Source organism: Talpa occidentalis, unplaced genomic scaffold (assembly GCF_014898055.3).
Source record: "Talpa occidentalis isolate TD23 unplaced genomic scaffold, MPIMG_talOcc4v2.1 talOcc4.13, whole genome shotgun sequence".
Lineage (NCBI taxonomy): Eukaryota > Metazoa > Chordata > Mammalia > Eulipotyphla > Talpidae > Talpa > Talpa occidentalis.
The window spans coordinates 5,351,306-5,365,020 of record NW_023601322.1 but is presented as its reverse complement, the minus strand read 5'-3'; positions in this window follow the sequence as shown (position 1 = coordinate 5,365,020).

The window sequence follows — 13,715 nt, the reverse complement described above, 5'->3', positions numbered from 1 at the left end:
TGCCTGCCTCCACCACCAATTCCTTACAAGTATCAGCTGGATGGATGGACGGATAGATGGATGGATGGATGGATGGATGGATGGATGGATGGATGGATGGATGGATGGACAAACAAACAGAACTCCTCTGAAGAATTCTAATCCCCTCTACTGTTTATTTTTCTGATTTATATTTATTGTGACTATTTACAAAGTTTTACATAAGAAAAGAAGTCTAATGAAGAGCAAGGTTTGTAGATACTAGTGTGAGGAAACCCTGAGGGGACTGGAGAAGAGCAGGCCAATCCTACCTGGATTCAGAAAGGCCTCAAGGGAGAGAAACAGGTTTCAATCCCAACAAGAACCTCCCAGCATCAGCCTGAATTAGACCCAATAGGAGGGAGAGCCGGGCTTCCTCTTCCCCTCAGTTGTAAGGCCCGTTGCCTTCCGCCTGACTGGGAACCACGCAGCCTGTTCCTTTAAGGAGATGAGAACTATTTTCACTCACAACTGTTAACTAAGCCCTCTTCCCAGAAAAGGTAATCATTATTTCTTCTCTAAAATTTTCTGTATTTCTTGAGCTTTCAAAAATGAACATACAGCAAATTTATAATGATAAAAATATTACTTAAAATAAATTAACCAACCATTAAATTGGAACACACTAATCATTACATTGTGGTGGGTAGCTTTCGAACTTTCCCTACAACAATGAACAACAATTTAACATGTGTCACTGCTACCAGGTACTTTAATTCCAGGCACATTTTGTCCAGATACCTTTGTTGAAGCATAGCTACGTTATTTACATCTCATAAATCATAATTCAGGGTACTTCTCAAGAGAAAGCCTGCAGCATTTTAGAAATTTCCATTGATTTCTCCAAATATGCCTCACCTAGCATTTTATTGCTTTGTGCTTTAAGAGGATGACAGTCACATCTCTGCACTTCTTGCCTAAATAGAGGCTGGGCCGTGGAGACTCCTGCGTCTGTGAGATGCTGAGACACAGAGGTGACCGTGACCTTTCATGTTAGCTGCCCAAGCACCACTAAGGGTGAGCTAAGGATGGGACTAGGAATGAACATTCAGGGAGAAGTTTTCCCAAGTCCAGCTACACTCTTAGAAAATGCAGGAGTGTGTGCCCTGGTCTGGAGGAGTTTGTCTACTCTGAATAGGGCCTTAATGCCAGCATCTCCTCCTGCCAATCTGGAATATTCCGTTGTATGTATGTGCATATATGTATGTATGCATATGCATGTGTGCATATATACGCACACATTTTATCTGTTCATTCAACAATGGATGTTGGGTTTACTTCCACCTCTTAGCTATTATGAATGGTGCTGCTGTGAACAGGGATGTGCAAATACCTCTTTGAGAGTTAACTCGATTCTTTTGGTTATATATCCAAGAATGGAGTTTTTTTTTAAAGATTTATTTTATTTAGTTATGCATAGAAGAACTGGAGTGTAGGCCAGGGATGTGGGGATTAGAGGCTTCACCAGAGACAGACTGGGGAACAGAACAGACGGTCTACTGAAATACACTGCTGAGGGGAGCAGCGGGCGAAACAGGAGAGGTCTGCTGCGCCATGTGGGTAGCTCCCTGGCCATGGATCAAACTCATGCCACAGTGGCTGGTGATAAATTGATAAAGCTGAGACTTTAATGCCTGTGCTGCCAGGGAGGCCCTAAGAATGGAGTTCTTGGCATATATGGTCATTTTGTTTATTTATTTTTGAGGAGCTTCCATATTGTTTTCCCTGGCGGTTCTAATTCTCCACATCCCTACCAACACTTTTTATTTTCTGTTTGTTTCTTTTTTTATATAGTAACCATCCTAGCAGGTGTGAGATTATATCTCATTATGCCTTTGATTTGCATTTCCCTAATGCCCCAAACCTGAAGAGTCATGGTGTGAGGTGGGAGTTGTGAAGCAGAGCAGAGTGCAGTGAGGCGGAAAGAAATTCTATATGATCAGAGTGTAGAATGTGAGATCAAAAGTGTGTGGGCAGGCACTGTGAGGAATTTTAAGGAGCTGTGATTTATCCTGAAGCAAAGGGAAACCACTAAAGATTTTTAAATGGATGATGATAATAAAAAGGACACTGACTCTAGCTGTAGGGTAAACAGTGCTTTGGAAAGGCGTCCTCCAAGCTGAGCTTGTGGTGGGCCGGATGTGGTATATGGAGGAAGAGACTGAGAGGGTTAAAAAGATTCTCAGGGGGGTATACCAGGGCTGGAAAAGCAATAACCATGGCCGAGAAACAGGAATGTCAGCTGAAGAGGAAAAAATAAACTAATATTCGGGAATACCGTGTCCTTTGACTTTGGGACTTTAGGAAATAAACTGTTGTCTGAGAAGGGACTTGGAAATTAGTGGCATAGAGAAGGAAACGGAATTAACCAGAAAGCATACGAGGCATGAGAACGGACAGCACACATCACGTCAACACCTACGAGGTGGGCAGGAAGGAAGCAACGCAAAAACTGAGAAAGAATAGTCCCCCGGCCAGAAGACCTAAAAGAAGAGGCAGCCAAGAAACTGAGGGAAAGAATATGAAAGGAAGATCAGGAAATGCTGTCACTTGGTCAGCTAAGGTAAGTGTGAAAATTACATACTGGATTCGGAGAAAATTGAGGGTGTGAATGACTCTCACCATCATGGGGGGATATTTTCACTGAGGCACCCCAAGACTGGTGGCCTCCCTGTGCAGAAAGGCTGTTACCAAGTGAGCAAACGCTCTGGTTCTGTAAATCCCCCTGAGAAAGGGGACTAGTGGGCCAAGTCGTTCAGTTGAGGGGGGACATTATTTTTATTAAGATAGAAGAGAATGTAAGTAAGTAAGTGGATATAACGGCGCCTGCTGGAATGGCTAAGTAGCCCAGAATATTCTAACCAAGCAGCACAAAATAGCCCCTTAAGAAACATACATTCGGGCCTCCGCGGTGGCACAGCGGGTTGAGAGCAGCGCTGTGAAGCTGTCCCGCAGCAATCCCCAGCCCGCCAGGGAGATACCCACATGGTGCGGCAGACCTCTCCTGTCCCACCCGCTGCTCCCGTCAGCAATGTATTTCATCAGTCGGCCTGTTCTGTTCCCTGCTCTGCCTCTGGTGAATCCTCTCACCCTCCCTTGCCTCTGGCCTGTACCCTGGCTCTTGCACAAATAAATAAAAAAATCTTAAAAAAAAAAAAAAAGAAGAAGAGGGCCTCCCATGGTGGCGCAGCGGTTGAGCGCTGGGCTGTGAAGCTGCCTGCAGCCTCTGCAGCACCGGTTCCATCTCCAGCCGCCGGCAAGAGTCCCACATGGCACAGCAGACCTCTCCTGCCGCCCGCTGCTCCCCTCAGCAGTGTACTTTGGTCCTTCTGCCTGTTCTGCTCCCTGCTCTGGCTCTGGGGAATTTTCTCACCCTCCCATGCTTCCCTCCCCACCCCATGCTTCTGACTGTACCCAGTGCTTGTATAAATAAATAAATAAATCTAAAAAAAAAAAAAAAGAAGTTAATCCTTTAAAAAAAAGGAAAAGAAGAAACATTCAAACAGGACAAAATAAGTTCTTTTCAGGATTTTACTTCTCACACTTAACACAATCAATGTAACCTGCCGCATTTTCAGACAACCCCATTGTTTCGTCCTGATTTTCTGCTTAGACTAGGTGTGGGCCAAGGAGCATCATTAAGCTTCTGGGAAGCATCACCAGGAGCCTCGCGCCCATGGAGGTGAGCAATGACCTCTGTGACGTGCACATGGCCCCGAGTCAGCACAGCACCCTCCTCTGTCAGTCCTTCCTCAGGAAAATTGCATCATCAACAACTACAAGGAATCCTTCTCCTTCGAGAAAAGGACACCTCTTCAGGGGTAAGGGGTCACTGCCTTTTCTGGTCTCTTTCAAGGCTGTTGTCACCAGACCAGTGATCCCACATTCCTCAGCCTGCTGTGTCTGACCTTGGTCTGTTCCTGATTATCTTATTTTGCTGAAAAAAAAAAATGTAGAAAACTTGGCAAGACCAGCTGAAACCACGTTTCAGTAAGAAACATGGATAAGGGTTAAGCCATAGACTAGGCCGTCTCCTCGCCATTATAAAATGCTGGCCCACAGCACCATGCCAGGTCTGGTGGACACCAAACTTGAAAGAAAAAGGGGTGTGAACACAATACCTATAAAATGCCCACAATTTCTCTGAGGTCCTGCTGAGCCAGAACCTTCAGGCTCTCCCCCCCGCTCGGTGAGCCGCCATCTAAGTCCCTGCCCCTCCCCAGTTCAGGGGGAAGCCTTGGGAACAAAGTTTTCCCATTTTTTGGTCAATGAAAAAAGCCCTCTGCTGCTTGAGCTCTTGTTTCGAGTGTCTTTCTTGGGTGCTAAATGGGTCAAAGGACTCAGTTGGTCAGTAACACACTCTGTGTGGTCGACCTCCCTTGTTCCTTGTCTTTGCACAGCAGCTCATAAAGTGCTCTGTCCACTCTCCTCCCTGTCCACCCTCTGGTTCTGCTACTTCCGTTGTCGTATTTTCTTTGCATGCTCCACCTTATTTCTCTTAATTCCTCATAGTACAGGTTTTTGTATAAACTTCATAAAAACTTGGGCATCATTTTTATTTTCCATTCATTCAACAAATATTTATGGCCATATAGAGTACCTCGAAAGTTCTTGCCTTTTTGGAACTGAAGTTGTAGTGGGAGATATAAAGTAGTAATGACCTAATTACTATTTACATTCATATGTCTTTTGACTCCCAGTTGAACAGAGGACACTGGAAGACATTATTGCGTAGCAGCTGGAGCATGGGCTTTGGAGTTAGACATGTTGGATTCAAGTCTCAGCTCTGTGCAAAACTGGGTGAGCTGATTAACTTCTGTGGTGCAGGTCCTGTGAAATGAAGCCTTTACTCTCTCTTCTTAGGTTTCTTGAGAGGATTAAATAATGCAAAGTTTCCTTACGCTAAGTGATTGTCAGTAAACATGGGGAGCATGAATCTTAGGCCTGTGTGAAATAAGTAAGTTTGAATAAGTTTATATATGTATGAAAATGAGACAGTCATTTCTGATCATTATTTTTATGAGTAATTGTTGCTTCCGAACACTAAAGAAAATAAACACAAAAATATGGTTTAAAATGTGACCAAAAAAATGTGAAAAGAAAAATGAATAGCTCTCATGCTGTTATTTATTGAATAGCTACCATGTATCTTTTTTTTTTTTCTTTATTTTTTTTTTTATTTTTTTTTTTAAATATTAAATTTTATTTTTATATTCCCCCATACAATTGCAAATGCCCCATTCTGACCCCAATCCTTCCCCTCCCGCCCCCCACCCCCCAAAAAGTGTCTCTGGTTCATAGTTTTTTGTTGATTTTGATTTTCACTTTCTTATAGTTATTCATTTTCGTGGTCCCTTATTTAAGTTTTCTAGATTCCTGCTATGAGTGAGACCATCTGGTATTTTTCTTTTTCTTTTTGGCTTATTTCGCTGAGCATGATCCCTTCCAGTGCCATCCATGTTGCTGCAAATTGCATGTGTTTATCTTTTTGAATGCTGAGTAATATTCCATGGTATATATGTACCACATCTTCTTGATCCAGTCATCTACTTTTGGGCATTTGGGTTGTTTCCAAAGCTTAGCTATTGTAAACAGTGCTGCTATAAACATAGGAGTGCAGGTGCTCTTTGGAATTGATGTTTCTGTGTCCTTTGGGTAAATACCTAGGAGTGGAATTGCTGGATCCTATGGAAGCTCTATGTTTAGTAGGTCCAGAAATCTCCACACAGCTCTCCATAATGGTTGGACCAGTTTGCACTCCCACCAACAGTGCACAAGAGTTCCTTTTTCTCCACATCCTCGCCAACATTTGTTGTTGCTAGTTTTTTTAATATGTGCCATTCACACTGGTGTGAGATGGTATCTCATGGTAGTTTTGATTTGCATTTCCCTGATTACAAGTGATGTTGAACATTTTTCATATGTCTGTTGGCCATTTGCATTTCCTCTTCAGAGAAGCTACCATGTATCTTACACTGGGGCAAGGCATGTAATGATATTACCTCAGGTAGCCCTCAGAATAAATCTGTGAATAATTACAGAGATCAAATTAAGGTTTCGAAGGGCAAGAAACAGTAACTAATAAGTGTCAGATCTATGGTGTTTTACTGCCCAGAATACTGACCGCTGGAGGCAGAGATTTTTTTTAACTTACATACAACAATTTTCACAAATATCCCAGAATAAACTGCACCAAGGCTGTCACTCTGAATTACTGAGTTTTTGCACTCTCTATGCTTGACTGACTCGGCATGGACGGAATGCTCAGTAGGCTTAATAAAGAAAAGACTAAAGGTTTGTATCCAAATAAACATTCAATGCAAAGCAGTTTTCTTTAGTGTTAGGATAAGTCACTTGTGTGTTTCAAGTTTTCCAAGACTGGTTTTTCAAGTTCTCAATGGAGAAATGCAGCACGTTTTGGTAAGACATATTTTGCACTATGAAGTTGGGGCTTTCTCGTCTTCTACAAGAGGGTGTGATTTCTGAAGATGACCAAAACTCACCCAAGGCCCTAACAAGAAGGTAAGACATGGGAACTGTCCATGCAACAATTCTGGCATTGATGTTGCCCCACAGTCCCGCTCCGATGGAATTCAGGTGCGAGTCACTGCGAACACCTTTCCACCACCCTGCTTGTGCCTGCTCGCCAAGGCTATAGTTTGGTAGATTTGACAGATGCTAAAAAATAAAATTTTAAACAAAAAAGCCTGCACTAAGAAAGAGTGCAAATTACTTCCGTCTTTATTTCTATTTGGGAGAAAGACATCACCAGCACCAAGTAGATCACTAGCAGAATCTACCTCGAGATACCACCTTTTTCTAACATTGAGTTGTAACACTTGTAGTGAGTTATAATCACTTTGTAGAGCAGTTTATCATTTTTTTAAAGATTTATTTATTCATGCATATAAGAGCTGGGGTGTAGGCCAGAGGTGCAGGGGGTGAGAGGATTCACCAGAGACAGAGTGCGGAACAGAACAGGAGAATCTACTGAAATCCACTGCTGAGGGGAGCAGCAGGGAGACAGGAGAGGTCTGGTGTGCCATGTGGGTAGCTCCCTGGCTGGGGATTGAACTCGTTCTGCAGTAGCTGGTGATGCTTGATAGCGCTGTCTTTAACCCCTGTGCCACCAGAGAGCTCCCCACGCCTGTTAATCATTTTAACATATTCTGTACTTAATCTCACAGTGCCTCTGGCCACAGTTGTTATTTTTACTTCCTTTGTTTCTTCTAAGCATTGCAAGGAGGTTACACTCATTGTTTCTGCCGCATGGTCTGAATGATAGAAATTAAATAATTCTCTTTATGGGTTTTTTGCAGTTTTGGCAAACCTTACTGACTTGTATCCCACATTTATGTTGTTTTCAATATGATTTCAGGTTTTAAATATTATGACATTGTGCATGTTGAGACAATCCCCTCTCTCCACATCTCTGCATAAAACTCAGCACACGTCACTTTGGCACAGGCTAAGTCAAAAGATAGATGACAAAGTCATACACTCATTTATCCACTTCATCTGACTCGGTGGCCACAGTAGTTTATACCAGTAGAGTGACTGATGGGTTTTAACCTAACCCATTAAAATATAATCAAAGGCAATCCCAAGCTAACTGTTACAGTTGTTTCATAATCTTAGGAATGTTCGATATGTGTCCCTCCTGCCACAAGACACACAAATATCCTTTCAATGTCTTGCAAGTATAATTATGCCAGTGGTAAAAATGTCAGCCATGATCTGTCACTTCATCTTAAAGCTGCAAGGCAGAAACCACACAGTATGGTATGAAAATATGATTAACAGATTTTTAAAAGCAATTGCTTTTTTTAATTTAAATTTTATTTTTATATTCCCCATACAATTGCAACCCCCTTATTTTGACCCCAAGCCCTCCTCTCCCCGCCCCCATCCCCCCCCATAAAGTGTCTCTGGTTCATAGTTGTTTGTCGATTTTGATATTTTCTTTCTTATAGTTATTCTTTTTCTTGGTCCCTTATTTAGGTTTTCTAAATTCCTGCTATGAGTGAGACCATCCGATATTTTTCTTTTTCTTTCTGGCTTATTTCGCTGAGCATGATCCCTTCCAGCGCCATCCATGTTGCTGCAAATTGCATGTGTTTATCTTTTTTGAATGCTGAGTAATATTCCATGGTGTATATGGACCACATCTTCTTGATCCAGTCATTTATTTTTGGGCATTTGGGTTGTTTCCATAGCTTAACTATTGTAAACAGTGCTGCTATAAAGCCAGGTGCTCTTTGGAATTGATGTTTCTATGTCCTTTGGGTAAATACCTAGGAGTGGTAAGAAATGGCAATTATAACCACTCAGTCAACATTATTATGATGATAGCCAAAAAAGTGAAGAAACTTTAAAATGCAAACTTCCTGTATTAATAAATTTACCCTCATCTACACAGCCAGCTCTTTGGATCCATGAACACTCACATGCTCCTCTGCCATTTTGTTTATTCCGAAATTCTTGGTGTAGTTATTCTAATAAGTTTCAATATGTGAACTATGAATTTTGATCATGAAATTTGATTGTGCCAACAAATGTCGCTTGACACATTCAGGAAGCTCTGGCTGGCTGTTTGGTCGGTCGGTCGGTTTTGGAGCACTAGCCATTGTGGCAACTGGAATGTTCTGAACCCAAGTAGGTAAGAAGGTTCTGGGAAGAAATGAGGCTGAAAAACAGGAAGTCTCTGCTCTGCTGCCAGCTGTCACCCACTCCCCCTGAACCTGTGCAGAATCTCTGTATTAATAATAAATAACACAGCACTTTGCAAGGTAAGATAGCTACAAGTGCCCAGTACTTTACAAATGGTTATTTCCACACTGATGTTCATTTGCACATTCCCGAGCTCCACCTGTGTCTGTCCCTCAAGTACAATGGACAAAAGCAGCAGATTGAGAAACCGACTGTATAATACAAGCAGATAAGGTGACACTGGACCAGCTATGCATGGTACAGGTTTACATCAGGAAAGGAAGGAAAAGAATATTCTGTGAAAATATATCTCGGTGAGGGCCTCCCCAGTGGCACAGTGGTCGAGCACTGGGTTGCGAAGCTGCCCACGGCCTCTGCGGTGCTGGTTCGATCCCCGGCTGCTCCCCGGCCACTGGAGGAGGGTCCCACATGGCGCGCAGACCTCTCCTGCCGCCCGCTGCTCCCCTCAGCAGTGTACTTTGGTCCTTCTGCCTGCTCTGCTCCCCGCTCTGGCTCTGGTGAATTCTCTCACCCTCCTGCGCTTCTGACTGTACCCAGTGCATGTATAAACGAAAACAAACAAACAAATAAAATAAATAAATAAATAAATAAAACATGCCTCTATAAAAAAAAAAAAAAGAAACTTCTCTTAAAAAAAAAAAAAGAAAATATATCTCGGTTAAAGGAAAGAAGTTAAAAAAAAAAAACAAGAAGTGATAGAAATAGACACATCACATTTGTTGCTCTAACAAAATGCTTTTCAGTTCTCTGGCAAAATTGATATAGATTTAATGGACTCTTGGTATATGTTATTAGAATGCATGCCTACCATGGTAATAGCTACGACTTCTTAAAGTCTGCTGTGGCCATCCATGATATCAAGTGTTTTGTTTGTGTTGGTTAACCTTCACCGAGTCACAAGAAGCTTTGTCGGTGCAGAGGGGGTTGGGAGGGGTACTTCATGCTTATGATTCCACAGGTAGAAGTGAACATCTCCTCCTTTAACTGAAGCAATTTCAAATTAAAGTTGAAATACTCCTGGAGGAAATGACATTATTAAGTCCTGGTGCTATACTTCACTGTAAAGGAATTCATCTCATCCTTCCAGAGAGCCAGTTTTGATTAAGAAAATATGAAAAAGTTAGAACGCATTTATTCTGATGGAGGGAAGAAAAAGGAGGGAGAAGAAACAAGGAAGGCACCAGAAGATTTCAGGATGCACTGAGGCTGCCAATACATGATATAATCTACAGTGATTCCTTAGAGAACATTCTTCGAAAAAATATTATTTGTATTTTTGCATCTATTTATTTCATTTTTGCAAAATGTACCCTAGAAGTAAATCTGAGATGGGGCGGGGGGGGGGGGATCTCACTGTTCACTAATGTCTATTTCCAAAGGGAACTTCAGAAAGTCCATGTCAGTACTTCATTCTCAATATCATGCAATTTTCAATATCGTATTGGTTTATGTATCCAAACTTTTACAGACATGACTCAAAAGGAATGCACAGTGTGATACGTAAGTCACCTCTTAACAACTTAAATTTTTGTAAGGTGTGTATGAAAGGCCTGCTATGAACTGAACTGTGTCTCCTCCAAGATTCGTATGTTAAACCCTGGCCCCCAGTACCCCAGAGCGTGACCATGCTGAGCCCTAGGTTCTGTGCAGAGGTAATGAACTTAGAGTCTTAGAATCTCATAACTTAGAACTTTGACTCTGACACGACTTACAGGACGAGGAAGGGCCCTAAGCAGAGGAAGATTGGACGAAGATACAGACAGAGGAAAGAGGATGTGAAGACACAGAGAAAAGGAGAGAAGCTGGGGGCAGACTCTTCACGCGGCCCTCAACAGGAACTAGCCCTGCTGCCATCTTGGTCTCCTATTTCTCTCCTCCAGAATAGGGAGAAAATAAAACTATATTGTTGGGTTTTGTTTGAATTATATTGTGTAAACAACCCAGTCGTGGTAATTTCTTACAGCAGGCCTAACAGACTAATAGCAGGCTCAGCCCCATCTAAGCCCAAATGGCAATTTCATGGTGCCGGGGCTCATGTCCAGAGCTTTGGCTGGGCAGCACTCACAGAGAGCCAAAACGAAGTCTGAATCTGGAGTTAGCAAGGCCTGGGGATACCGGGGACCAGCCTCCGGCAAAACGTCTTGTCAGGGGTTCCTGAAAGGATGAGACGGCGTCGGCGAAAACGAAAGATCTGAAACTTAGGGGCTGAGGAGAAGGGGATGAGGTAGAATGAGGAGACACTGACACTTGGTGAGGTGCTAGTATCTTCTGCCGAGAGACTCAGCAGGTCTTTATTTATTCATTATTAGTAATAATAATAATAAAATACATTATCATGTGTAAAGCATAAACAATTAGTATATTATGTTTCCCATAGACTACTGGCCCCTACAGGTCTCAGCTAGATGGCAGCTTTCAAGGTTAACAGATAATAAACCAAACCTAACATTAAAGCTACTTATTTTTTCATTTAGACAATTATTTAAAACAGTGAATAACCGCCAGTGCATCCCTATCAGTTAAAGCCTAAGCATCAAAGGACTATTTTATTCACATGACCTTCAGCCGGAGACCAGCTGCTGCTCAGCTATCAGAACTTTTTCTACCTAGAAATTCCTTAACTCAAATAGCTTCATATTAAAAACTTTCCCAAGAAACTTCAAGAGAAAACAAAATAGAAGGACCTACTATGATTATTGTATTGTAATGCTTGTCAGGCATGTTCAATAACTTGTCTCCCATTGTCAAGTGAGCCAAACAGGCCAACAACTAATTTCTAAACAAACAATTTTCCGTGCTATTTACTTACAGTATGCTGATACATATAATTTATTGCCTAATATACTTTCTGATAAATTTTTCTCTCTCTATGTCCATGAACAAAAAGCAAAGGGATGCCAGATCTTCAGCCCCACGGTGTGAGGCCCTTTCTCTTAGCTGCTTGTCAGTATCCTATCTGGCTGGGGCAATAAGACCTGCAGCATGGGGAAACTGTCTTTATAAAGAGCACATGTAGTTGCGGACAGAGAGGTAACACTGACAAGACCACATGCTATGATTTTTCTCTTTTTTGGTCCATCAAGTTGTATTTTTCCTGAAAATATTAGGAGAATTTTGCTCTTTTCATACTAAGTGGAGCCTTATGTGGCTGCGTGCATCGAAAGCAGGACTCTATGTCCTGCTTTTTCTAAACAGAATCTCAACACATTATTTGTAAATAAAACTAAATGGTACAAATACATATTTACTTCTGTAATTGCTCTTAAATGTATTCTTCATTTCAGAGCTTGTAAGTTGGGAATTGGACTGAGTCATCCAAAATACATAATATCAATAGAACAGACTGAAGTCACGTGACTTCTCCCCAGTAGGAGAAAATGTTTTAGGAAAAAGCAATTGTTTGGTGATGTGTGGGATACAATCTATTTGTGTTCTGCCCTTTAAGATAGTCCTTGTATATACATATTTTTATGCCATACAGCTCAGGGGCTGGTGATTATCTCTTTAAAGGAACTGCTAACCATTTGAGGAAATTGTTGAATAAAATATCTGAAAATGATTTCAGAGTGTGAAAACATTTTATACACTTTGCAAATCAAATGCATTCGGCTGGAAGGAACTGGCTTCTGTTGCTGGCTCTATTTTGCATGTTTTAGTGCTCGAGATCTAGAAGGTTTAATCTTTGGTTTCTTAGATAAGATGGAGTGCAATTACAATGACACACCTCAGTAAGTGTCCTCCCTTAACGTAATGTGAGTTCCAAGTTTACCTCGTGACCTGACATTTTCTGCTGATGGTGGAAGAGCAAGAAAATTAATGGGTCTTTTTCCTACAGGTCTTTTATTCTGCTTCCAGTCACACCTAGAGTTAATGAATAAAAAGTTCACTCGGAATTGATCCAAAAAGTAAGAGGAAACAGTAATATTGTAAGCAAAAATCTCTAACAAATTTGGGCTTAAAGCCAGCTTGAGAGTAAGACTCTAATTAGTTCATTTTGCTGACAAAGGAAAACTGGCAAACAGGCAGAGCCATTAGCGTGGGGTCGCTGCTTCCCCAGCCCAGCACCTGTGACCTAGTGCACCTCCTTATCTCTGTGACACAGGGACGTCAGTCTAGTTCTACTGGCCTGTAAATTACACTATTTAAAAATACACAGTTCCAGGGCCTCCCTGGTGGCGCAGGCAGTTGAGCACCATGCTGTGAAGCTGTCTGAAGCCTCTGCAGCACGGGTTCGATCCCTGCCGGCGAGGGAGCAACCCACATGGTGCGGCAGACCTCTCCTGTCTCGCCCGCTGCTCCCCTCAGCAGTGTATTTCTGTCAGTCTGCCTGTTCTGCTCCCCGCTCTGGCTCTGGTGAATCCTCTCACCCTCCCACGCTTCTGACTGTACCCAGTGCTTGTATAAATAAATAAATCTTTTTAAAAAATCATCTCACTCATTTTAATAAATGTACACATTAATGCAATATGTTAATAGAGGAGAAAACCGTTCTGGGTGGTGATAGAGAAGGGATATATATGAGGTTTCTCTGTACTTCTGCTCGATTTCTCTGTAAATCTAAAACTGCTGCCAAAAAAAGGACATTCATTTTTAAATATCAATATTACACTGCATCACAGCACCATGGAAGAAATACTTCAAATTGGGACTAAAAGCAACATTCATGTCCTCTGTGGCAAATCAAACAATGCCAAGAGGGTTTCTGCCCAGATTTCTCCCCATTTTTATGCAATGGGCCTTATCCATTGACACTCAGAAATGAAGGGAATTTATCTTGTTTCCCAGTCACTTTCTTAAATCCCAGCTTCTTCCCTTCCCTATTAGAACACTATTGAGAAATTGTTTAATGAAATACCTACATCAAGACAAATGTTTTTAATTGTAGTTAATGTCTCATAAGCCAAGATGGGAGAAGAAAATGATTTTACTTTTACTCCTGCAAAATTTTCACTTATTCTCTTGGACGT